Raw genomic sequence first — 24,958 nt, 5'->3', positions numbered from 1 at the left:
AGGACTCTCTGGAGAAGAGCTTATTGCTGGGAGCGATCGAGGGCAAAAGAAGAAGGGGACAACAGAAAATGAAGTGGCTGGATGGAGTCACTGAAGCAGTTGGTGCAAACTTAAATGGACTCCGGGGAATGGTAGAGGACAGGAAAGCCTGGAGGATCATTGTCCATGGGGTTGCGATGGGTCGGACATGACTTCGCACCTAACAACAACAACAACAACAACTGTATATTCGTTAGGGATATGATTTAGTTCATACCTGAGTGGCCTAGTGGTTTTCCCTACTTTCTTCAATTTCAGCCTAAATTTTGCAACAAGAAGCTGATTATCTGAACCACAATTTGATCCTGGTCTTGTTTTTACTGACTGTATAGAGCTTCTCCATCTTTGGCTGCAGAGCACACAGTCAATCTGGTGCTGTCCATGTGTTGAGTCATCTCTTGGGTTGTTGGAAAAGAGTGTTTGCTATGACCATTGCATTCTTTTGACAAAATTCTACCAGCCTGTGCCCTGCTTCATTTTGTACTCCAAGGCCAAACTTGCCTGTTATCCCAGTTATCTTTTGGCTTTCTACTTTAGCATTCGAATCCCCCATGATGATAAGCACATCATTTTTTGGCATTGCTTATAGACGGTGTTGTAGGGATTCATAGAACTGGTCAACTTCATCCTCTTCAGCAGCAGTGGTTGGGGTACAGACCTGGATTACTGTGATGTTGAATGGTTTGCCTTGGATTCGAACTAAAATCATTATGTCATTTTGGGGATTGTATCCCAAAACTGCTTTTTCTACTCTTTTATTGATTATGAAGGCTACTCCAATTCTTCTGACTCTTGCCCACAGTAGTATACCTGATGGTCATCTGAATTAAATTCACATATTCCTGTCCATTTTAGTTCACTAATTCTTAAAATGTCAATGTTCAGTCTTGTCATCTCTTGTATGACCATGTCCAGCTTGCCTTAATTCATGGATCTGACGTTCCAGGATCCTATGGAATAAAAGTCATTAAAGCATTGGACTATCTTTTCGCCACCATTTCCCTCCACAACTGAGCGTCCTTTTGGCTTTGGCCCAGTCGCTTCATTCATTCTGGTGCTACTCATACTAGCCGTCTGCTCATCTCCAGTAGCATATTTGACACCGGAGGAGCTCATCTTCCGGCGTCATATCGTTTTGCCTTTTGAACCTGTCCATAGAGTTTTCATGGCAAAGATACTGGAGTGGTTTGCTATTTCCTTCTCCAGTGGGTCATCTTTTGTCAGAGCTCTCAGCTATGACCTGTCTGTCTTGGGTGGCCCTGCATTGCATAGCTCATAGCTTCACTGAGCTACGCAGGCCCCTTCGCCACGGCAAGGCAGTGATCCTTGAAGGGGTGCAAGAATTTACTTCATGGCTATTTATTATTTTTATACCTATGAATAATATTTGTATTGTATTGCTGTTATTTAGATACATTCACAGTGTGTGTATATCTTTAACCCGCTTCTAACGGAGTGGATTAAATAATCAATTAAGGCCTCCGAGAGTGGGCCCTGTCCGTGATGAGGAAGGGTGCCCATAGGCCCCTTCCTCCAGACTGACACTCGGAGGGCCCAATCAGCAGGTGCTTCACAGCTTCCGATTGGGCCCTCCGAGTATCAGTCTGCCAGCTTTGCGCCTCCCGAACTGCCCCCCTTCCAGCTTCCCTACCTGCTGCCGCTTGCCACCATTTCATCGCTCCGATGTGGCCCGGACGGCTGCTGCCTTGCAACGCGCCCTGCTGCCACAAGCTGCCGCGGCCCGCCCGCAGCCTCTGCGACGCCTGGTCCTCCACCACACCAATGGCAGCGCGCCACCACCCCACCAGCCGCGCTGGCCGCCGGCCGCTGCCAAGCCAGCGGCTCCGGTGCCGGACCCTGCCCTGCGGCCGTGTGGCTCACCCTCCCTCCCACCCTCCACCGCCAACACCGACCGCCTCACCGCTGACCCAGCCGCCCACACCCAGGCTCCATCAACACAAGGTAGCCCGTGCCGCCAAACTGCGCTGCCCAGCCTGATCCGCCCCAGCCCCAGCGTGCCTCCCCAGCCCCGTTAGTGCCCGCTGCATTAAGCCTGCAGCGGGCTTATTTCCTAGTATATATATAATTTGATTGGTTTATATTATATATAAAAAACTTGAAACCAATCAAATTGACAGCTACAAGTATGTTAAGATGCAAAAATATGACTGCTTACTATAGCACTGGCTGATATATAAGCTACAACCATTCAAACAGCTGAGGGTTAGGGCTGCCTTTGCTGTGTTTTCTCTGTAACCATGAACCCGCTAGAGAACAAAAAGCATGAATAGCATGCTTCTGATACAGCAAATTGCTCTTTATTTAAAGAAGTTTTTTTTTGGGGGGGGGGAATGTGAACATCCTTTTTAAATCTTGTCAAAGACAGCATGCAAAGATAAAAATAAAAGTGTCAGGCTAAAAAAAATAAAATAAAACAAAAAAAACCCTGTTCTTTCCCCCTTTTCTTTCCCTCTGAATTAATTTGCGCATCAGTCAAAAATCTGTCAGCGCCCATGCAATGCAAGTGACATGACTTAAGCTACTAAAAGCAGAGGAAAAATAACAAATAGAACTAAATGCTGAGAAGAGAAAAGTGACAGCTATTATATGTATTCAGCGCTAACAATTCACTCCCAAACTGATGAAGAAATGGTGACAGAACTGCCAATTATAATTGAGTGAAGTGTAAACAGAGATACAAAGTCTGCCAAGCAGAACTGCAACCAGGTGGCAATGCTCTTTTTTTGACACACCCATCCTGCAGGTGTCAGAACCCTTACAAAGCTTCTTAGAATCCTGATACCAGAGTATAGTAAGTGTGGCTCATTAGTGCCAAGCATGGAAGGGCAAACTTTCCTGGGGCAAGGTACAGGGGCAGATGAAATCCTTCAGGGATCAACCTGAGACAGCTAAACTCGGCCTGGGTTTACTGTGCCTGAGCTTCTAATAAATCCAAATTCTCAGGGATTCAAGACAGCAACTCAGGATCTTACTTCAAAGACCAAGTATAAGGAAACAAATAAACTTGCTTCTTCACTAAAGGCCTACAACAAATTCTTAAAGGTCACCTTTCTTCAGAAAATGAACACTACAGAGTAGAAGATTTTATTGCTAGGGAATTGTGAAGTTAGAATTAGGAATCCTTTTGAATTCTTCATCCCAGCTGTTTCATCCATGAATAGTTTGATTTAGTTTTCCCCTTTCTGCAAATCAAAGTTGTAATAGTTTATTTGTATATACTTTTGTTAACTATTAGTATTCAGTGTTTTAGTCTGAAGGGACCCCAAAGTACTTACAACAATTGAAACATACAATGGCTTGAATCCTGTGAAACCACTAGCAGAATATGCTGACAGTTCTGTATCTTATGTATCTTCTATTCCCCTCTCAAGCCATTTCAAATCCAGAAAAGTTGATTCTTTAAAAACAAACTAGATGTTATGGCATTCACGAAATGGTGGTTGCTGATGCCACTTTTAAGGTAAAATTGAACTCTAAGAATTGCTGCAAGAATCTGCTCAGGAAACAGGATGTTTCAGCACCTGAAAAGGTGTGTAGGGAGAAAACAAGATCACCTGGCACTGCTGTAGTGTGGACTTATGAAGGAATGGGCCCTTTTTAAACTGCTAAATTTCATTTTAAATGGCATTGGTAATAATGGTTTGTACCCATAATGTGTAGTTGGCCTCTGGGCTGGAGGAGTTCATGTGTGCTGATTTGGGTTACCAGACCCTCCCCTCCCATGGATGAATGAGGGTCTCCACCTGCCATGCCCTGATCCCTAAAGGTAAAGGTATCCCCTGTGCAAGCACCGAGTCATGTCTGACCCTTGGGGTGACGCCCTCTAGCGTTTTCATGGCAGACTCAATACGGGGTGGTTTGCCAGTGCCTTCCCCAGTCATTACCATTTACCCCCCAGCAAGCTGGGTACTCATTTTACCGACCTCGGAAGGATGGAAGGCTGAGTCAACCTTGAACCATCTGCTGGGATTGAACTCCCAGCCTCATGGGCAAAGCTTTCAGACAGCTGCCTTACAACTCTGCGCCACAAGAGGCTCATGCCCTGATCCCTAGCCACCCGTTTACTGGCTGGCAGGGGAACTTACGAGTAGAAGGGCCCATGCTCTGTTGATGGTGTTGCACAGGAAATGATGCCATTGTGCCAATAACTTCTAGGTGATGCAAAAACTCCTTAGTAGAAGATTTACTATAGAGTGCCCCCCCCCAAAAAAAAATACCAGTCCAACACCCAGAAGAAACTAGCATGCTGATGCTACTTCCTATGCGATTCCAGCAATGTGGACTAGGTCTTTCTCTTTCTACTGGTGTCCCTCTCCCATCTCTGCTGGTTTCCAGGAGGGACCTAGCTTTGGTGGAGAGACTGTGTTAAGATTGCCCCTTCTGCTTCCTGCAAAGGAACCGAAAGAAAGGAGAAATTTTACCACTTCTCCCTCATCACTGTAGTTGCTCCACTAGTGACAGCGATATGGTTCAGGGAAGGGAGAGAAGGTAGATATAATCCCATTAACTTTATACTCTTTGATTGCAAGATCCAACCAAATATCAACAAATCAATAAAAAAAGGAACAAGATACATCTTGGGTTGGTTCTGGAATCAGCACCTGGCTGTTCAAATGCACAGGGGGTTCAAACTACAGGCCTGCATCTCTGTCCACATCCAAACTATATATAAAAACAAAATCTCAGTCAAGACATTACAGCTAACAAAAACATTCTTGCACAATCAAAAGGGCTAGATACCTAGTTAAAAAAAAATACAAAGCAGGAAATTCGGACCAGCTGGTAGAGCATGGCAGTAGATCATTATGATGTAATTGCACAGTAGCAACTGCTAATTTTTAAAGTCTGAAGTGGTCTTTGATAGAGCTGTGGAGAGGAAATAGTGCCAGACAAGGGCTTGAGACCAGGGGTATTTCCACATACTTTAAATATAGTGTTACGCTTACCTTAAGTAGTCGTTATATTTCGCCCCCTCCATATGACATTGCCAGCATCCAGCATCTGGGCAGTGTCTGTCTGACTACATACTCCATTTTAAAGTGTTAGTTGGTGAATCCCCAAAAATGGATTCACCAACATATGTTGCACTACCTAATGGAGAGCAACCACCATCCCACCATCCCACCAGCCCAAGAAAGGTATGGAGGCTCAAATGCGCAAGGTGCCTGCCTCTTCACACCTCTGATTCTGCCCCCCCCTCTTCTGGTAGACAAGCATGCAGGCGATGGCAGAAAGAATTTTTCTAAACATCTCTCTGTTGAAGAAGCCTCCCCATCAAATCACATGGGGCAGCCAGGTACTCTCTCCTCCCTGCCTCTCTTGAGAGGCAGAGCAAGGAGCTGCAAGCCCATGGCAAGAGGCAGCCAGCCAGCAAGAAAAGCCCCCAGGCAAGCACCCCTGCCAACTGCAGTAAGGAAACTCTGCGGTGTGTGTGTGCGCGCGTGAAGACAGAGGCAGCGGCAGCCGAACTGAGGGTTTTTTTTTTCTTCAAGGGAACTGCCTGGAGCAATGAATAGTCATTCTATCATACAGGCAAAGATTTTAAAAAATCCCCAAAGTTGTAGCACAAAGCATGCCTCTCTAAGCTCCCTGCCCGCAATCAGAAACTAGATTTATTTTAAAAAGAAGTAAGCCTCGTCATTCCATAAGTGGTGGCAATAAAGAAGCACTATGCATCTATGAACAGGTGTCTCAATGGAGAACTACTGATTTTTAAAAAATAGTGGTTATCGTGGGGGCCTGTCATGGCCCCATCTCCAGAGGGTGCCTCTGCACCACGGCCTGAGCTCATTCTGCCAGCTCCCTCAGAGGAAGAAGTGGAGGAGCTGGAGCAAAGCAGCAGGGTGCTGCTTAGAGAGGCAAGTCCTGATAGGGAGCCACAACCAGGTCCCAGCCAGACAAGCACCATGCCCTCTGCACCAGCATTACCTCAGCCTGCAGCAACACCCCTGAACAGCCCAGACTCATCTCCAGAGCGCAGGAGGGGATGCAGGAGGACAACATTGGCAACACGCAGGCAAAGTGCTCGGCTTAGACTACAGCAACAGGCTAGGTTGAGCTCAGGTGGGACTCATTCATCGGAGGAAGGCTGAGTGCCAGGTGCAGCCACTTGGTGTGACAGCTCAGCTTGTTCTTAAGCACAGCCAAAGTTCTTCCCAGTGTGGCTGCAACTTTGTGCACATGTCCACCCATTGCCTTGACTGGTTTCCTGCTCCCCAACGCTTCGGCGAAGCTCTGCTTGACTGATTCCCGACTTGACCCTGCTTCACCCGACTAGACTACGCTTTGATTGAATGCTCCACAGATTCCTGGCTTGACCTTGGTAAAGATAAACGACAACTCTTTCGGTTGTCTCCTAGCAATTCCTGATAAGACCCAGACTGGACATTTGACTACTCTTTGGTACGCACTTTGAACTTGCTTGACTTTGTAACTGTGCTTGCCCTTGCACTAACCCTGCGTGTGCCAGGCTAGGGCAGCACAGGGCCCTTCAAAGCATAGAGAAACAGGATTGGCTGCCTGGCTTGAGTGACAGGTGGAAGAGAGTCGCGTGTAAATCGTGTTGCTCTCTCACCATTACCAGTAGCACTTGTGGAGGGGGAGGAGTGCGAAATGGCAGCAGAGAAGAGCAAGACAGCAGGAAAGGTGAGGAGGGGCCAGGAGCCACGATTTTGTTTAGCGTTAGGCTACTTATCTGGCATGATGCTATATTTACCCATATGCAGAAATGCTCCAGAAAAGGGCAAGGAAAAAGGCTGTGTGGATGCTCATTTACTATTGTTAATACCTGTGAAAGCTAGATGGATAACTATCACTGCAGGGAAGCAGCCTAAACTGGCTAGAGACCTATTTACTGATGGAAATGGGAGAGGACAGATGTTTGTTCTAATACAAGGATGTAAAATGGTTAGGTAAAGGTAAAGGTATCCCCTGTGCAAGCACTGGGTCATGTCTGACCCTTGGGGTGACACCCTCTAGTGTTTTCATGGCAGACTCAATACGTGGTTTGCCAGTGCCTTCCCCAGTCATTACCGTTTACCCCCCAGCAAGCTGGGTACTCATTTTACCGACCTCAGAATGATGGAAGGCTGAATCAACCTTGAGCCGACTGCTGGGATTGAACTCCCAGCCTCATGGGCAAAGCTTTCAGATGGCTGCCTTACCACTCTGCGCCACAAGAGGCTCTGTAAAATGGTTATGTGAGGCCACATACATTTCACAAAGAGACATCAGTAAGAAAGTTTGTTATTGCTTTAGCATTTTCTACTGGTGTGTTCACTTTGATTTCCTGTGAAAGGTCCTTTTACAACTTTGAATCATCCCAAAATTTGCTCAGGAACGTTAGAAATGGCATTGAATGATTGTCTATGTTGCCTATTATTTTACAGTTGCGAAACCAATTATATTTATTTAACGTATTCTTGTGAAGTTTAATTTCCTGTGTGTGACTCCATTTAGACTTCCCTCAAGGGATCTCTTTAATATCAAAAGTTTGATTTTCTGCTGATATCCACATCTCTAAAAACAGACTTTTAGCAAATTTCACCCCCTTCAAGGATCGCTGCCTTGTTGTGGCAAGGGGGCTTGCGTAGTTCAGTGAAGCTATGAGCTATGCCGTGCAGGGCCACCCAAGACGGACAGGTCATAGCTGAGAGCTCTGACAAAAGGTGATCCACTGGAGAAGGCAATGGCAAACCACTCCAGTATCTTTGCCATGAAAACTCTATGGACAGTTCCAATAGGCATAACGATATGACGCTGGAAGATGAGCCCCTCAGGTCGGAAGGTGTCCAATATGCTACTGGGGATGAGCAGACGGCTAGTACGAGTAGCGCCAGAATGAATGAAGCGGCTGGGCCAAAGCCGAAAGGACGCTCAGTTGTGGAAGTAACTGGTGGCGAAAAGACAGTCCGATGCTGTAAAGATTTTTATTCCATAGGAACCTGGAACGTCAGATCCATGAATCAAGGCAAGCTGGACGTGGTTAAACAAGAAATGAGAAGACTGAACATCGACATTTTAGGAATCAGTGAACTAAAATGGACAGGAATGGGTGAATTTAATTCAGATGACCATCAGGTATACTACTGTGGACAAGAATCTCGCAGAAGAAATGGAGTAGCATTCATAATCAATAAGAGAGTAGGAAAAGCAGTCTTGGGATACAATCCCCAAAATGACAGAATGATCTCAGTTCGAATCCAAGGCAAACCATTCAACATCACAGTGATCCAGGTCTACGCCCCAACCACTGCTGCTGAAGAGGATGAAGTTGATCAGTTCTATGAAGCCCTACAACACCTTCTAGAAGCAACGCCCAAAAATGATGTGCTTATCATCATGGGGGATTGGAATGCTAAAGTAGGAAGCCAAAAGATAACCGGGATAACAGGCAAGTTTGGCCTTGGAGTACAAAATGAAGCAGGGCACAGGCTGGTAGAATTTTGTCAAGAGAATACAATGGTCATAGCAAACACTCTTTTCCAGCAACCCAAGAGACGACTCTACACATGGACATCACCAGACGGTCAACACAGAAATCAGATTGACTATGTGCTCTGCAGCCAAAGATGGAAAAGTTCTATCCAGTCAATAAAAACAAGACCAGGAGCTGATTGTGGTTCAGATCATGAGCTTCTTGTTGCAAAATTTAGGCTTAAATTGAAGAAAGTAGGGAAAAGCACTAGGCCACTCAGGTATGAACTAAATCATATCCCTGACGAATACACAGTGGAGGTGACAAATAGATTTAAGGAATTAGATCTGATAGACAGAGTGCCTGAAGAACTATGGACGGAGGTTCGCAACATTGTACAAGAGGTAGCAACTAAAACCATCCCAAAGAAAAAGAAATGCAAGAAATCAAAATGGCTGTCTGAGGAAGCTTTACAAATAGCTAAGGAGAGAAGGGAAGTGAAAGGCAAGGGAGAAAGAGAAAGATACACCCAATTGAATGCAGAATTCCAGAGAAAAGCTAGAAGAGATAAGAATGCCTTCTTAAATGAACAGTGCAAACAAATAGAAGAAAACAATAGAATGGGGAGGACCAGAGATCTTTTCAAGAAAATTGGAGATATGAAGAGAACGTTTCATGCAAAGATGGGTATGATAAGGGACCAAAATGGTAGGGACCTCACAGAAGCAGAAGAGATCAAACAAAGGTGGCAAAATTATACAGAAGAACTATACAAGAGCGAGCTTAACATCCCTGATGACCACAATGGGGTAGTTACTGACCTGGAGCCAGACATCCTGGAATGTGAAGTCAAATGGGCCTTAGGAAGTCTGAGCAACAATAAAGCTAGTGGTAGTGACAGCATTCCAGTTGAACTATTCAAAATCTTAAAGGACGATGCAGTAAAAGTGCTACACTCAATATGCCAGCAAATTTGGAAAACTCAACAATGGCCACAGGATTGGAAAAGGTCAGTTTACATTCCAATCCCAAAGAAGGGCAATGCCAAAGAATGTTCAAACTACCGCACCATCGCACTAATTTCTCATGCTAGCAAAGTTATGCTCAAAATCCTACAAGCTAGGCTCCAGCAATATGTGGACCGAGAACTTCCAGAAGTACAGGCAGGATTTCGAAGAGGCAGAGGAACTAGAGATCAAATTGCCAACATACGCTGGATCATGGAGAAAGCTAGGGAGTACCAGAAGAACGTCTACTTCTGCTTCATTGACTATGCTAAAGCCTTTGATTGTGTGGAGCACAACAAATTGTGGCAAGTTCTTAAAGAGATGGGAATACCAGAGCATCTTATTTGTCTCTTGAGAAATTTATATGCAGGTCAAGAAGCAACAGTGAGAACTGAACATGGAATCACTGACTGGTTCAAAATTGAGAAAGGAGTTCGGCAAGGCTGTATACTGTCGCCTTGCCTATTTAACTTGTATGCAGAGCACATCATGAGAAATGCGGGATTAGAGGAGTCACAAATTGGGATCAAGATTGCAGGGAGAAATATCAACAACCTCAGATATGCAGATGATACCACTCTAATGGCAGAAAGTGAAGAGGAACTAAAGAGCCTGTTGATGCGGGTGAAGGAGGAGAGTGCCAAAGTTGGCTTGAAACTCAACATCAAGAAAACAAAGATCATGGCATCCGGCCCTCTCAATTCCTGGCAAATAGAAGGGGAAGAAATGGAGATAGTGACAGATTTTATTTTCCTGGGCTCCAAGATCACTGCAGATGGGGACTGCAGCAAAGAAATTAAAAGACGCTTGCTCCTGGGGAGGAAAGCTATGGCAAATCTAGACAGCATCCTAAAAAGCAGAGACATCACCCTGCCAACAAAAGTGCGTTTAGTCAAGGCTATGGTCTTCCCAGTTGCAATGTATGGCTGCGAAAGTTGGACCATAAGGAAGGCCGAGCGTCAAAGAATTGAGGCTTTTGAACTCTGGTGCTGGAGAAGACTCTTGCGAGTCCCTTGGACTGCAAGGCGAACAAACCAGTCAGTCCTAGAGGAGATCAGCCCTGACTGCTCTTTAGAAGGCCAGATCCTGAAGATGAAACTCAAATATTTTGGCCACCTCATGAGAAGGAAGGACTCCCTGGAGAAGAGCCTAATGCTGGGAGAGATCGAGGGCAAAAGAAGAAGGGGACGACAGAGAATGAGGTGGATGGATGGAGTCACTGAAGCAGTAGGTGCAAACTTAAATGGACTCCGGGGAATGGTAGAGGACAGGAAGGCCTGGAGGATCATTGTCCATGGGGTCGCGATGGGTCGGACACGACTTCGCACATAACAATAACAATAAGCAAATTTCAGAATCTAAGATAACTGTCAAGAGCCTAAGCCTAGGTCCCCCTGAGGTCACAGTTCCTATGGCAAGTATGTAATGCCCTGGCCCATGGGTCTTCCAGGTGATGTATTTGCAAGCACACAGACCTCTGTAAAAATGTATAAAGGTTTATTTTTGTTATTCTAAATACATTCACTGGGTGGATTATTCCAGTTGTGCTTGCATTTCTAAATGTGGCACACGGCCTGGTTTTTAATCTTAATCTTTCTTCAAATTAATTTATTTTCTGCTAATATTAAAAATGAAGAGTTACAATCTCTTTTGTCTGCAAAATCAAAGTGTTTTTCACCCAGATTTATCCTACCTGAGATTATTTTCCTATTTCAAATATCTATATTGAATTCTGTTTTTATTTCAGGTAGAAGTCTGGCAAGTGTCAGTTTGGAAGGTTCAAGATGTCTTTAATAGTTTTATTTTGTTGTCTGTGATAATGCTTGCCTTAGGTCTGATATATGCAGCCGTGCCATCGTCATAGCATGCTATCATCAGCAGAGGTGCTGAGGGTGGAGGGCATTGGGAGATGGCACACAGATGCTGGGGCTGTCCAGGGGTTCTGCGCACCTAATGCAGCAGAATGATCCTTGATTTCCTGGAACCCCCTTTGCCCAGAGCCCACCAACAGTTTCTGTTCATTGAGATTGCAGACAGGCAGTGTGAGTCAGAGGCTCACCAGGGTGCAGCATGCCTCTAATACTTATTAGTAGTTGATGGTTGAAATTTTGCTGGGAAACTGGACGTTGTCCCCAATTCTGTGCTAATTTGTTGTTCTTTCTAGACTCTCTAGGCTGTGTTGGAGTAGTCCAGCCCTTAGTGGCACAGTGGTTCCTGGGAGCTTGAATTCACAAGGGCATTACAGGATGAATAGTGACTTCCTCATCCCCTGTGGAACGGTCCAGGAGTTTGCATCCAGAGAGTCTGAGGCCCAGAGGCTTTCACAGGGAACCAGTGGAGCTCTGGCAGCAGCTTTCTGTAAGGGACTCTCTAGGCTGTAATGGAGGTGTCTTGTCTATCAGGCATGGTGTTTTTCTGGAAGTGCAAATCTAGTGCGGAATTGCAGCTTGGGGACACAGTTGTCTTCTGCACATCACTTGGTGTTGTCCAGACAGTGCTGATCAGCAGGCACAGGTCATGCTCGGCAGCATGGTCTGGGCTGCTTGTAGGTTGCAGCATTGTCTGATTGGTGAGCATTCAGGCCTCCAAATCCAGCTGGGAGGTAGACCTTGGACTGGGTGAATGCCTGTGAGTCCTGTCGTTGGATCAGCATGGCATTAATTGAGCAGACCCCACCTTTAGGAGACTGTCATGGACTCAGTCCTCCTCACAGTCCCACTGGTTGCAATCATCATCTAGCTGGCTGAAATAACTTGCTGACCTGTACATGACTTGGTCTTCTATAGGTGCTGCAACCATGACTTCCCAAGACTCAGGTGATGGGATCTGGCTTGCTTGAGCAGTGTTCCTGGTGGGTGCTGATAGTTGGGCACAACATCATTATGTGGGCTGCCAAATTTGGTTCCTGATCTGATCGGTGAGGGCCTCTGGGGTTGGAGACTGCAGTTATACCACAGTTGGGCCTGTTCAGTTTGTGTTGGGCATACCTTTTGGTTTTGGCACCAGTAGTGGTGTTTCACACAAGTACTTAGCCATGACCATCATGCAGTCAGAAAATATGACCTGCTGGTTTCCACAAGTCTGTGCCTTTTAATGGACACAATGAATTAGTGGTTCTGAAGCTATGTCTGCCTAAGATCATTGTTCTGTTTTATCCAATAATGCTCAGTGTGGTAATGGCACTTCTACATGTGAGCCTGCAGGGTATGTTGCAGCCTGTGAGGGGTTACAGTGGTATTGTGGCCATTACCCAGATATCTCCTTCAGGCAGCCAGTGATGTTTCACAAAAGAGTACACCTGCTATAGTAGGACACAGGTAGCTGGTATCATTACATCCTTGAGGCCTGGCTGCACTGATTGTTGTCTTATGAGCTGACCTTTGGACACTTGTAACCTGGGTACCTTGCTTGGGTCACTCCAGGTTAGAGCACTGATGGGAGTGGGAGCCAGTTTTGTGCATGGGGTGGATCCCTTTTGTGCGGTCAAATGTTCTCAGCAGCTCCAGTTCACCACTGGAATACTGGTTTGCTTGTGGTCCACTGACCGTAAGAGCGTGGGATCCTTTCCCATGCTGTGCCAACACTCTGCTAGAGGTTCATAAAGCTGTGATCTTTTTTTTTTGCCAAAAGTACTTCTGTGTGTGCATCCCTTTTGTAGGATTCTATATGCCCTCCTAGGAGCCTCTTGTGGCGCAGAGTGGTAAGGCAGCGATATGCTGTCTGAATCTGTCTGCCCATGAGGTTGGGAGTTCGATCCCAGCAGCCGGCTCAAGGTTGACTCAGCCTTCCATCCTTCCGAGGTCGGTAAAATGAGTACCCAGCTTGCTGGGGGGTAAACGGTGATGACTGGGGAAGGCACTGGCAAACCACCCCGTATTGAGTCTGCCAAGAAAACGCTAGAGGGCGTCACCCCAAGGGTCAGACATGACTCGGTGCTTGCACAGGGGATACCTTTACCTTTACCTTTATATGCCCTCCTACTATGCAACACTCTTTGTGGGTGAACAGGAAAATAACCCCAGATAATTATAAGTATTAAAAATTCTAATGGCAGGATACAAATTGAATGAGTAAATACATAAAATGTTTTTGCTTTGGAGTAAGAGTTCCACAGTTTGGTGTAGTGGTTAGTAGTGCAGACTTCTAATCTGGCATGCTGGGTTCGATTCTGCACTCCCCCACATGCAGCCAGCTGGGTGACCTTGGGCTTGCCACAGCACTGATAAAGCTGTTCTGACTGAGCAGTGATATCAGGACTCTCTCAGCCTCACTCACCTCACAGGGTGTCTGCTGTGGGGAGAGGAAAGGGAAGGAGACTGTAAGGTGCTTTGAGCCTCCTTCGGGAAGAGAAAAGCGGCATATAAGAACTAACTCTTCTTCTTCTTCTTCTTCTTCTTCTTCTTCTTCTTCTTCTTCTTCTTCTTCTTCTTCTTCTTCTTGCAATTCAAAGAATGAATAGGGCAGAGGCATTAATGTGTTGCATTTTAACACTACAGTGAATTATCTTATGATGCTGAAGGAGTTCACTGATTTTAAATCTGTCTTTATATCTTGAAAGTGTTTGCAAGATGAAGAGTCACCTACCATGATTATAGGGAAGTTACTTCTAAATTCTAAAATGTTGTTTCATTGCCTAAAGTTAATTTATGGCAAAAGAAATAATTGGCAGGCCTTCCATTTTTAACTAAGATATGAAAAAACAACATCAAAATAACAGTTTTATTTAGGTTGATTAGATCACTGGAAACTAATTATCTCTCATATGATGGCATGCAAATAGAACACTAGTTTGCACTGGTTTTGTCTAGGCCTGTCTTTATATATGGCTTTCCAACTCATCTTATTGAATGTTGTTTACTGAAGATGATTAACTTATGTATAGGATCTCTTGATAGCTCATCCACAGGAAATGAGTAGCCTTCAAGCACCACAACAGTGTTTCTTTTCTTTTGTTAAGGTTGCCTGGAAAAGAAGGAAAATTCAGCCTGGCCTTTTACCATCTCATTATTAAATGAACCTCCCCCCTCTCTCATTTATTCACATAATATCAAGAGAAGTAAAACATCTAAGTTTGTGGATGACACACAATACTTGTGGATGACACACAATACAATACAGGTTAAGAGCAAAGGGTAATTCAGTTTAAGAATGTATTTATACAACTTTTTCCTAAGAGTCCCACTGACAATGGGGTATCTACACTTGTGGAACATCAATGTAGCATTGGATTCCATTCCTATGCTCATTCTGCAGAGGTACAGTCTGCATAGTGTGTGTACTGGATGCCCTGCTATATTTGGCTATACCTACAAATGAAACAGCAGATGAGAGACCACCCAGAAACAGCATTTGGAGGGACATTTTGAGCTAATAGCCAGCTTGACATATTATTTAAAAGTGTAGTATAACTAACTTGCTGCTGAGCCTCCAAAGTTGTACAAAAGTGTGATGCAGCAGTAAAAAAGGCGAATCCCATTTTGGGCTGTATCAACAGGGGCATCACATCAAAATCACAAGATGTCATAGTCCCATTGTATACGGCACTGGTTAGACCACACCGGGAGTACTGTGTGCAGTTCTGGAAGCCTCACTTCAAGAAGGATGTAGATAAAATTGAAAGGGTACAGAGGAGAGCGACGAAGATGATCTGGGGCCAAGGGACCAAGCCCTATGAAGATAGGTTGAGGGACCTGGGAATGTTTAGCCTGGAGAAAAGGAGGTTGAGAGGGGGCATTATAGCCCTCTTTAAGTATTTGAAAGGTTGTCACTTGGAGGAGGGCAGGATGTTGTTTCTGTTGGCTGCAGAGGTTTAAACTACAAGTACAACGATATAGGATAGATATCAGGAAAAACCTTTTTCACAGTCAGAGTAGTTCAGCAGTGGAATAGGCTGCCTAAGAAGGTGGTGAACTCCCCCTCACTGGCAGTCTTCAAACAAAGGTTGGGTACACACTTTTCTTGGATGCTTTAGGATGCTTAGGGCTGATCCTGCATTGAGCAGGGGGTTGGACTAGATTGCCTGTATAGCCCCTTCCAACTCTATGATTCTATGAAAAGCCCTGATTGCCAGGGTGTGAGTTCACAGGCTTCCTGGTTGCAAAACTTTCCTCCCAAGATTTAATGTTTCACTTTGTTTCCCTTTGGAATCTGTTTTAAAGGGACTGTGCTCCAGAACCAGCAGAGATTTGCCTTGTTCTCTGAGAGGCTGCTCTGGCTGCTTGGCTCCCTTCCCCACCCCCAGCTCGTTAGAGAAAGAGCCTCCTGCTGCACTAGGCTTCTCCACTGGCAGTCAAAAGAGGAGAAATAAAACCCTTCCTCCTCTCAGCTCCCTGAATCACTTTTTGTTTCAAGTTGGAGGAAAGTAATGAAGAAGACCCGGGTTCAAATTGATCTGAATTCAACAGGATTGACAATGGAATAAACAAGGTAAGTGCAGATTCAGTCCAGGTCTCCTGCCATGATTTACTCTACACCATTTTTAATGTGGTTTCAGGCTAAACTATAGAATGAAGATGACTCAGCCCTAATCCAGTTTTTCTCAACCTTTGTACCATTGAGAGCCATCTTGATATAGTGGTTAGGAGTGCGGACTTCTTCCATGCTCCCCCACATGCAATCAGTTGGGTGACCTTGGGCCTGCCACAGCACTGCTAAAGCTGTTCTGACCAAGCAGTAGTAGCAGGACTCTCTCAGCCTCACCCACCCCACAGGGTGTCTGTTGTTGGGAGAGGAAAATGAAGTCAAAATGAGACTAACTTCTCCAGACTCTAGTTGCTATCACATATGACAAGCCTCAGCCAGCAAAGATTTGTATAGCTGGGGGCCCTCTCCTTTCCATCCCCTCCAGACCCATCATGGTCATTTTTTTTTGGGGGGGGGAGGTTGACATGACCATATAGGGCCATATTACCTGATTTTAATTAATTAACTTCCATTGAATTGGAAAAACCCTTTTTTGGAGCAATAAGGAAACCCAAGGGTTTCACAAAATCCTAGTTGAGAAAGCCTACCTTAATCAGTGATCTCCATTTGCATGTAGAATTAGGTTACTGTTATTATAAGAAGCAGTAGTATAGAAACTCTAGCCCAGAATTCTGGGACAATAACTGGTCAAACAGAAATAAATCCAATGAAATAAAAATGAAATACAGGCTCCAAATACATGTAATACTTAAAAAAAAATAACCAAATGAACAAGAAATTAATAAAATTCTTGGTGTATACCAAGACATAGGAGAGAGTGCTCTGCAGTGTCTGACTGTGCATTGCTTCCATAAGGTACACAATAGACTGCAAGTGTTTTTGGCATGTTGACACTGTCCATTCATTGCACCTGTCCTTTCTCTGTCCCTTCCTAATAGTCTGCAGCAAGCTCCTCACCTCCAGGAATTGATAGAAGAATAAAACAGAAGTTACAGAATGTGTATGTAATATGATATATGGCCATTTTCTTTTACATTTCCCATGAAGCATAGTACAGGAAAGTTATGTTAATAGGCATCATCAGCATAATTGGGAATTTAAATGTGCAAAGTCAGAAAATTAGGAAGGATGATTCCCACAGCAATAGTGATTCAACAACTAATAAATGTGTATCTGTCTCTTCTTGAGAAGAATGAATAGCACAAGCATTTTCCCATTAACTGTCTCACATTTTTGTGTAACAGCTTGCTTCCTGCTCCATTCCTATTAATTTTGAAGCCAGCTGAAGTCTGGCTTGAAAGTGCAACATTGCCTTGTGGATACCAACATGTCCTGCCCCAACATTTCTGATTTTTTCTCTATGGTTTACTCCAATGGGGATGCCTAGCTTTTAATCAGGAAACACAGTAGTATTCTGCCTCCCCTATCTGCTCTTGAAGATTCTTCCAAGGATAAACTCTTGAATAAATTTAATAACTGATTCAAATAAGTTCAGTTCAACATGAAAACAGTGTTGCATTTACCCATGACTGTTGTTTAATGAGCTGTATTCTGTGCAAGCACACATTAGGATTGTGGAGGCATAGACAGCCACTGGGGAACTTTTCCCAGCTTTTAATTGTCTCCTTAGAAGTAAAGGGGAGCTCTTCCCCTTCCAAGTGAGAAGCAGCTACTTGCCTGTTCAAACATTCACATGCTCCAAAGAGAACCCCTCCCCCTCCCAGCTCTCAGTTCTTCCAAGTCACCATGTGAATCAGTGAGAGCTCACAGCAGGTGAGGAGGAAGGGAAGGTGTGCCTGCAAAGGGTACAACTCAGTGATGAACAACAGTTAGCAGGTAAGTGCTATACTGTTTTAATCTTTGATCATCTAACATGTCTAAGGTCTTCTCTGCACTGGAAGCCAGAGAGTGGGAAAAACAGATAAAATAATGTGATATATGAAAAAAGGAAACAGCCTTGGACTGAAGATGATCATTACATCTCAACACTTTCTTCTAAGAGTCAAATTTTATGAATGGGGATCAGCTGTAAGTACTACTAATTCTCCTGCCCTTCTGGCTGATATGATAGCCTCTAAAAAGACCTTCATTGATAGAGTCACTAAGGAGGAAGTGGCCATTGGCTCAAAAGTCTCTGACATTAGATGTGTTAATGACCACTGGAGGATTATGGACAACATGTTAGAAAATCCCCTGAGGAATAAACATGAGGACTGGTGGGGGGAAAAAGAGTTTTGCCCTCCAACATAACATGAGAAGTGGATATAGCTCCTAGAAGCATCTTGATAGATGACACTGAAAGCTTTGAGAGCTAACAGGTAGCAAAAGACTAGAGTTAGGGGATAGGAGTTTGTAAGGAGCCCCCTGGGATCTGCCCATTGTGTAAAGCATTACCATTTACTGGAATATGAAGCTCTGGTAGAGGGATTTCTAGCATTAAGAAGAACCCTGTTGACCTACTCCAAATACTTTAAATTGGAGGATTTAACAGACTGTCAAGTACAAGTTGCCCACATCCTAGTATTGCATCAAGCCCTTGTGTAGTAGGTGCAAGACTGTCCTCTACCATTCATCAAAGTCCATTTAAGCTCGCACTGACTGCTTCAGTGACTCCATCCAGCCACCTCATTCTCTGTCGTCGCCTTCTTCTTTTTGCCCTCAATGAGAAATGTGGAGCAGACTCAACCGGTTCCTGCCCTTGATGCTTTGGAGGAGCAGGCATGAGGGAAACATGCTCCTGGCACTGCTCCAGCAGAGGGGCAGGCACGCAAGGCGGGGCTCTGCTTCCCTCTCTTTGCACCATGTGGGTCCTGTTGGGGAAGATATGTAGCAGCCTGCTATGAGGTGGAGCAGCATCCCCGTCTTCTTCCCTTGGGGCTGATGGTGGAGGGCTTGGTGGCTGTACATGGGAGAAGCTTTGTGTAGCAAGCTGGGGGATGTTGGGATCCAGTGTGGCAGTGGATGGCTCAGCTTGCTGAACGGTAGAGGCTACGGATAAGTGTGGCAGGATTCTCAGCCTCAGGGATTAAAAGGGAGGTATTTTACCTCCACGACCCCTACTGCACAACCTGGGTGGGGGAGCCTTTTTGTGGCCCATCAGGGGAGGAGCAGTGACCCTTCTCCACTTGTTTTTACCTCTGTGCTCCTCCTGGTTGGTGGGGGAAGCAGCTGCTGTACGCAGACACAGCCACACAGGGAGGGTTGGGGCTTGGCAGCCTCAGGTAATGCCTACCTGGCAGAGGAGGCTGCAGCCAGGGTTACACTGGGCTTGCAGTTTTGGAGCTCATGGGGCAGGTTGTTTCATCCATGCCCCATGCAAATTCAGGTGGGGGAGTGACACAGCATCCAACTCCCCATGATTAGGAACCTCCATAAGATACAGCTGGCTGCAAGCAGGCCTTACCCAGTGGGAGAAGGCAAATAGGCTTGCCAGCCCAGGTGGCCTGGGGTGGGTCCAGAGAAGGCCTGAACCTCTCTTTGGCACTCCAGGTGGGTACCACCTCCCTTGGATGGGACGCAAGATCAAGGCGACCCATGTTCCCAGGGGTGGAACTGAGTAGCTCCCGCATACAAGTTAAATAGGCAAGGCAACAGTATACAGGCTTGCTGAACTTCTTTCTGGCCAGGGTTCTCATGGTTGGTTGATCACATATGTAGTCTCCCTCTCCCTCTCCCATGCCAGTCCAACAATATGATATGCCAATAAAGCTGTGGCCTTGTTTTAAGTCAACAAAAATGTGTCTGCATTGTACTTAGCCCAACATACCCTCCTGCAAGTCAACGTTGCTTTGTTTCCAGTGATAGTTTTGGTTCAGAAATGTGCTAAACATATCAGACACATAATTGCTGTCAAATTATTCATTCAGCAAAAATGTCCATATTAAGAAGTTATAAAACCATTTGTAAAGGAGAACAATACCATTCCACAGTTAACAAGATAGCTGAATGATACCAGTTCCATCTACAGAAGTGTGTACAGTCTTCAGCATTTCAATTTTTGACAAGTATTAATTTAATATATATTTTTGTATCTAGTCTTCATATAATGCAACTTTTCATAAATATAAAGGAAAACAGCCCAACAAAATGGGAGTGAATGTGGTGGATTAAAAAAAAAAACACACACATACTGCTTGGAAAAACAGGGTGCTCCAGATATAGGGCAAAATGTACCCTCAGGCAGGTGGCACAATGCCCCAAAAGCAAATACTTAATGGACTTTTCTGAGGTGGGCAATGGTGGGAAAGTTTTAATGTCCCTGCAATTACCGGGCAGGAATGACTAATAGAGGTAAATAGAATTAAGCATTGACTAATTGCTGCTTAATTAAGGAAGTGAATGCAGGGGAAGTAAGGCTGGGTATTGATGGAATTAGTCTAAGGGTAAGCCAATAGGTCCTGAGAGACACATTGTCCCAAATTATACATCTCTACAGGACATGGAAGGGGCAGTGACAGTCAGTCATTCTTACTGAAAATGCCAAGCTACTTATTCAGGCTTGCTTCTGACTGGCAACTATTATGTTTCATTTTGGGCCAGGAAGCATCTTGTACTGAATTTTTGGCTGATATTTTAAGAAGGGTGTTTATGGTCATTTTAGCTATAAACTGTCCCTCTGTGAGAGGAGGGGTCTGATTGCTAACAGATAAGTGTAAATAGAACTGAATTGCTTACTATTGTACTAGAATATGTCCATTCTTGTATATGCAAATATGTATGGATGTAAAGTAACTACTGCTGTCTTCAGTCTTCAGTCTTCAGCAATCTCAGTGGGAGTAAAAGGAGGAGAAAGGTGGTTGGAGATAGAAGTATTAAAATGAAACATTTTTAAAGCATTATTTGCATTCTTATATTATGCTTGTATTCTGAAAAAGGTATACTCTATTATATGCCAGTTCAGCATGATACTTTTCACAGGTAGTGAACTTGGGAGTTGAATGTCTGCTGGACTATCTACATCTAAAGAACTCAAACATATCCAATTGATTGCCAAATACAACTGCACATATGTGACTGTGGCTGTTTTCTTGTAACTGTCTCCCCACCCAACCCTATTATATACGAACAAGCATGCCTTCCAACTTGTCTTCAAAATGGGAACCTATTTCCCCCCACACACGCACACTACTGGTGATAACAACAAGAGAAAAGACATTGGTATAAAGCCTAAACCCTTCCCCTATGCTGTGGTCTGAGGCACCAGACTAAAGAATATATTTAGTAATTTTTTAACAAATAACTTGTAGTTCATTCCTCACTGTGGTTGTGGTTGTTGTTGTTAGGTGCGAAGTTGTGTCCAACCCATCGCGACCCCATGGACAATGATCGTCCAGGCCTTCCTGTCCTCTACCATTCCCCGGAGTCCATTTAAGTTTGCACCTAGTGCTTCAGTGACTCCATCCAGCCACCTCATTCTCTGTCGTCCCCTTCTTCTTTTGCCCGGAACGCTCCCAGCATTAGACTCTTCTCCAGGGAGTCCTTCCTTCTCATGAGGTGGCCAAAGTATTTGAGTTTCATCTTCAGGATCTGGCCTTCTAAGGAGCAGTCCGGGCTGCTCTAGGACTGACCGGTTTGTTCACCTTGCAGTCCAAGGGACTCGCAAGAGTCTTCTCCAGCACCAGAGTTCAAAAGCCTCAATTCTTTGATGCTCGGCCTTCCTTATGGTCCAACTTTCACAGCCATACCTTGCAACCAGGAATACCATATCCTTGACTAAACGCACGTTTGTTGGGCAGGGTGATATCTCTGCTTTTTAGCATGCTGTCTAGATTTGCCATAGCTTTCCTCCCCAGGAGCAAGCGTTTTTTTTTTTTTAATTTCTTTGCTGCAGTCCCCATCTGCAGTGATCTTGGAGCCCAGGAAAATAAAATCTGTCACTATCTCCTTTTCTTCCCCATCTATTTGCCAGGAATTGAGAGGGCCGGTTACCATTATCTTTGTTTTCTTGTTGTTGAGTTTCAAGCCAAATTTTGCACTCTCTTCCTTCATCTGCATCAACAGGCTCTTCATCTTCACTTTCTGCCATTAGAGTGGTATCATCTGCATATCTGAGGTTGTTGATATTTCTCCCTGCAATCTTCATCCCAATTTATGACTCCTCTAATCCCGCCTTTCTCATGATGTACTCCGCATACAAGTTAAATAGGCAAGGCGACAGTATACAGTGGTTATCCACTACTGTGGTTATCCACTACTAAAATGAACATATGCGTTCATTATCCCCTCCCCAGTGTTTCAATGCAAATTTGTTAGTGGAAAAACACCCAAATGTTTACTATGCTGATATATCATTGTGGAATTTGTCAATGACTTTACTATTTCTGCACCTATTACATTTCGTCAAGACCTTTATTGTCTCTAGAAGAGCTGCAGTGAGATCATTAAAATGTTTTCAAAATGCCTTGGTTTGCTGACTGATTTCAGATTTTGCTCACAGGTGTAATTTACTGAAAATGTATCATACCACTTGCAAAGGAAGGCACTTGTATAATGACCAGCTATTTCCCCTACCGCCATCCAATTTAGCATGTTGTCAAGGTAAAATATAGTTCATTCTAAATATAAACACAATGTAATCAATATAGAATAGTTTCCATATCAAAACATGCATTAATGAACCTTCTTACATTACAGTTTGGGATTTTAGTTAAGTGAACAAACAATCTGTTTCTTAGCATTCCAGCAGGCTGTATTGATTTCATAGTTGTTAATATGATGTAAGTCATGCATATCTTCCATAAAATCATATTTGTTCCAACTCATTGCCACTAACAAAACTTTTGATTCTGTATTCAGGTTGCATGAACCTGTAAATATCCAGGTATTTGTGATTCTTCAGTCTTCCAGGAGCCCTGCTTAAAAAATTAGTCATATTTTGCCATCTGTTAATTGTTTTAATAAACATCTTACATTATAGGATATTGTTTAAGTTATACTACAAGTTGAATTGGGATGTTCACAATGGAGAGAGCAAGGTAGTTTAGGTGAGGTGCTGTGATGCAAAGCATCTGGTTTGTCTGCAAAGGTTCCAAGTTTGATTCCCATCATCTCCTGAACACATTCACATAATAGGTGAGGTAAAAGATCTTGAGAATCTGAAAAGCTACTGCCAGTCCTGTTCCTCTCCAGAAACTGAGCTCCTATGGGCCAAAGTCAGGGCCATTGCGCACCAGGATCTATGTAGCAAATTGGTTGTGGAACGAAAAAATGCCATTTTAAATAGTGGAATTCGTTGTTATGCATACCTGCCTTTGTAGTGGAATCCAGTTGTGTTTCTATTGTTTCCCACAGGTTTCCAGTCTTGGCAAAAATTGCTAGCCAGGAAGCGATTTTTTTTTAATTATTATTATTGAATTTATTAACTGCCACTCCCTTGCGGCTCGTGGTGGGTTACAACAGTATAAAACCCCATAAAATACATTAAAAAACCAATTAACATATCAATAGTTAATAACTACCTGGCAAGAGCGGCTAATCAACTACCCATTCCTCCCCTAGCAAGTGGAGAGGGGATACTGGTGGTACCCGTCTCTAATCCCAATCCTCAGGTCCCGGGGGGGCATAGATGTTAAGCCTGGTCTCAACTGTAAACCTGGAAGACGAGCTCTGTCTTGCAGGCCCTGCGGAATGATGGAAGGTCCCGCAGGGCCCGCAACTCTCCCGGGAGCTCATTCCACCAGGCAGGGGCCAGGACCGAGAAGGCCCTGGCCCTGGTCGAGGCCAGGCATGCTTCCCTAGGGCTGGGGATGACCAATAGATTTTCTCCCGCAGAACGTAAAGCTCTACGGGGGGCATAGGGCGATAAGTGGTCCCTCAGGTATGTGGGTCCCAACTCGCATAAAGCCTTGAAGGTTAAAACCAAAACCTTGAACCGGATCCGGGCAGCAATTGGCAACCAGTGCAGCTGCCTCAGCACTGGCTGGATATGGGCCCTCCAAGGTGTACCAGTTAGGACCCTAGCAGCTGCATTCTGCACTAGCTGAAGTTTCTGGATCAAGGACAAGGGAAGGCCCGCGTAGAGCGAGTTACAGAAATCTATTCTGGAGGTGACCGTTGCATGGATCACTGTGGCCAGATGTTCGGGGGACAGGTAGGGCGCTAGTAGTCAGGCCTGGCAAAGTTGGAAGAATGCCTGGCCTGCTACTCTTTTGATCTGTGCCTCCAAAGTTAGGGAGGCATCAATGATCACGCCCAAATTCCTGGCCTGGGACGTGATGGTAAGATGCGCCCCTCCCAGGGTGGGCAAGCACGCATCATCCAGCAGGGCGACCAGCACCGTCTCCACCCTGTGGCCAGGTCGGAGGCCAGACTGATATGGATCGAGTGCCGAAGTTTCTTCCAAGAATGCCAGGAGCTTGTCTGCCGCGGCCCTTTCAACCACCTTGCCCAGGAATGCTAAGTGCGATACCGGGCGGTAGCTGTCTGGGTCTCGCGGATCCAGCATAGATCTTTTCAGGAGAGGGCGAACCACTGCCTCCCTTAGCTGCTCAGGGAGCTCCCCGGAATCCAGGGAGAGATTGACAATATCCCTGAGCTGGCCTCCTATCTTCTGGCCCCCTCCTTTCAGGAGCCATGACCGACAGGGGTCGAGGGGGCACGTGGTCGCTCTGACCGAACCTAGCAACTCGTCCACTTCGGGTAAAGAGAGCCGTCTGAAGCCATCGAACGTCACCTCCAAAGGCGGCCAACAGGTCTCCAGTTCATTTACTGTATTAACTGTGGCGGGAAGAGCGCGGAGGAGGGACAAGATTTTGTCCGCAAAATGGCTCATTAAAGCCTCACAGCCTAGTTCTAATTTCCTACTATTTTGGCACCCCTCAAGGGCGGTAAGGGATCTAACTGTTCTAAATAGTTGGGCCGGGCGAGAGCTTGCGGACGCGATTTCAGCGGCAAAAAATTCTCGTTTTGCCACTTTCACCGCCATCTCATACGCCCTCATAAGTGAGCAATGAGATGTTCTCATAGCTTCGTCGCGAGTCTTCCGCCACACTCACTCCAGTCGTCTCACTTCCCTTTTTCTCTCCCGAAGCTCCCTGGTATACCAGGGTGCCCG

This window comes from Paroedura picta, chromosome 6, assembly GCF_049243985.1.
Source record: "Paroedura picta isolate Pp20150507F chromosome 6, Ppicta_v3.0, whole genome shotgun sequence".
Classification (NCBI taxonomy): Eukaryota; Metazoa; Chordata; class Lepidosauria; order Squamata; family Gekkonidae; genus Paroedura; species Paroedura picta.
The sequence above is the reverse complement of the archived record's forward strand: the minus strand, read 5'-3'. Positions refer to the sequence as shown.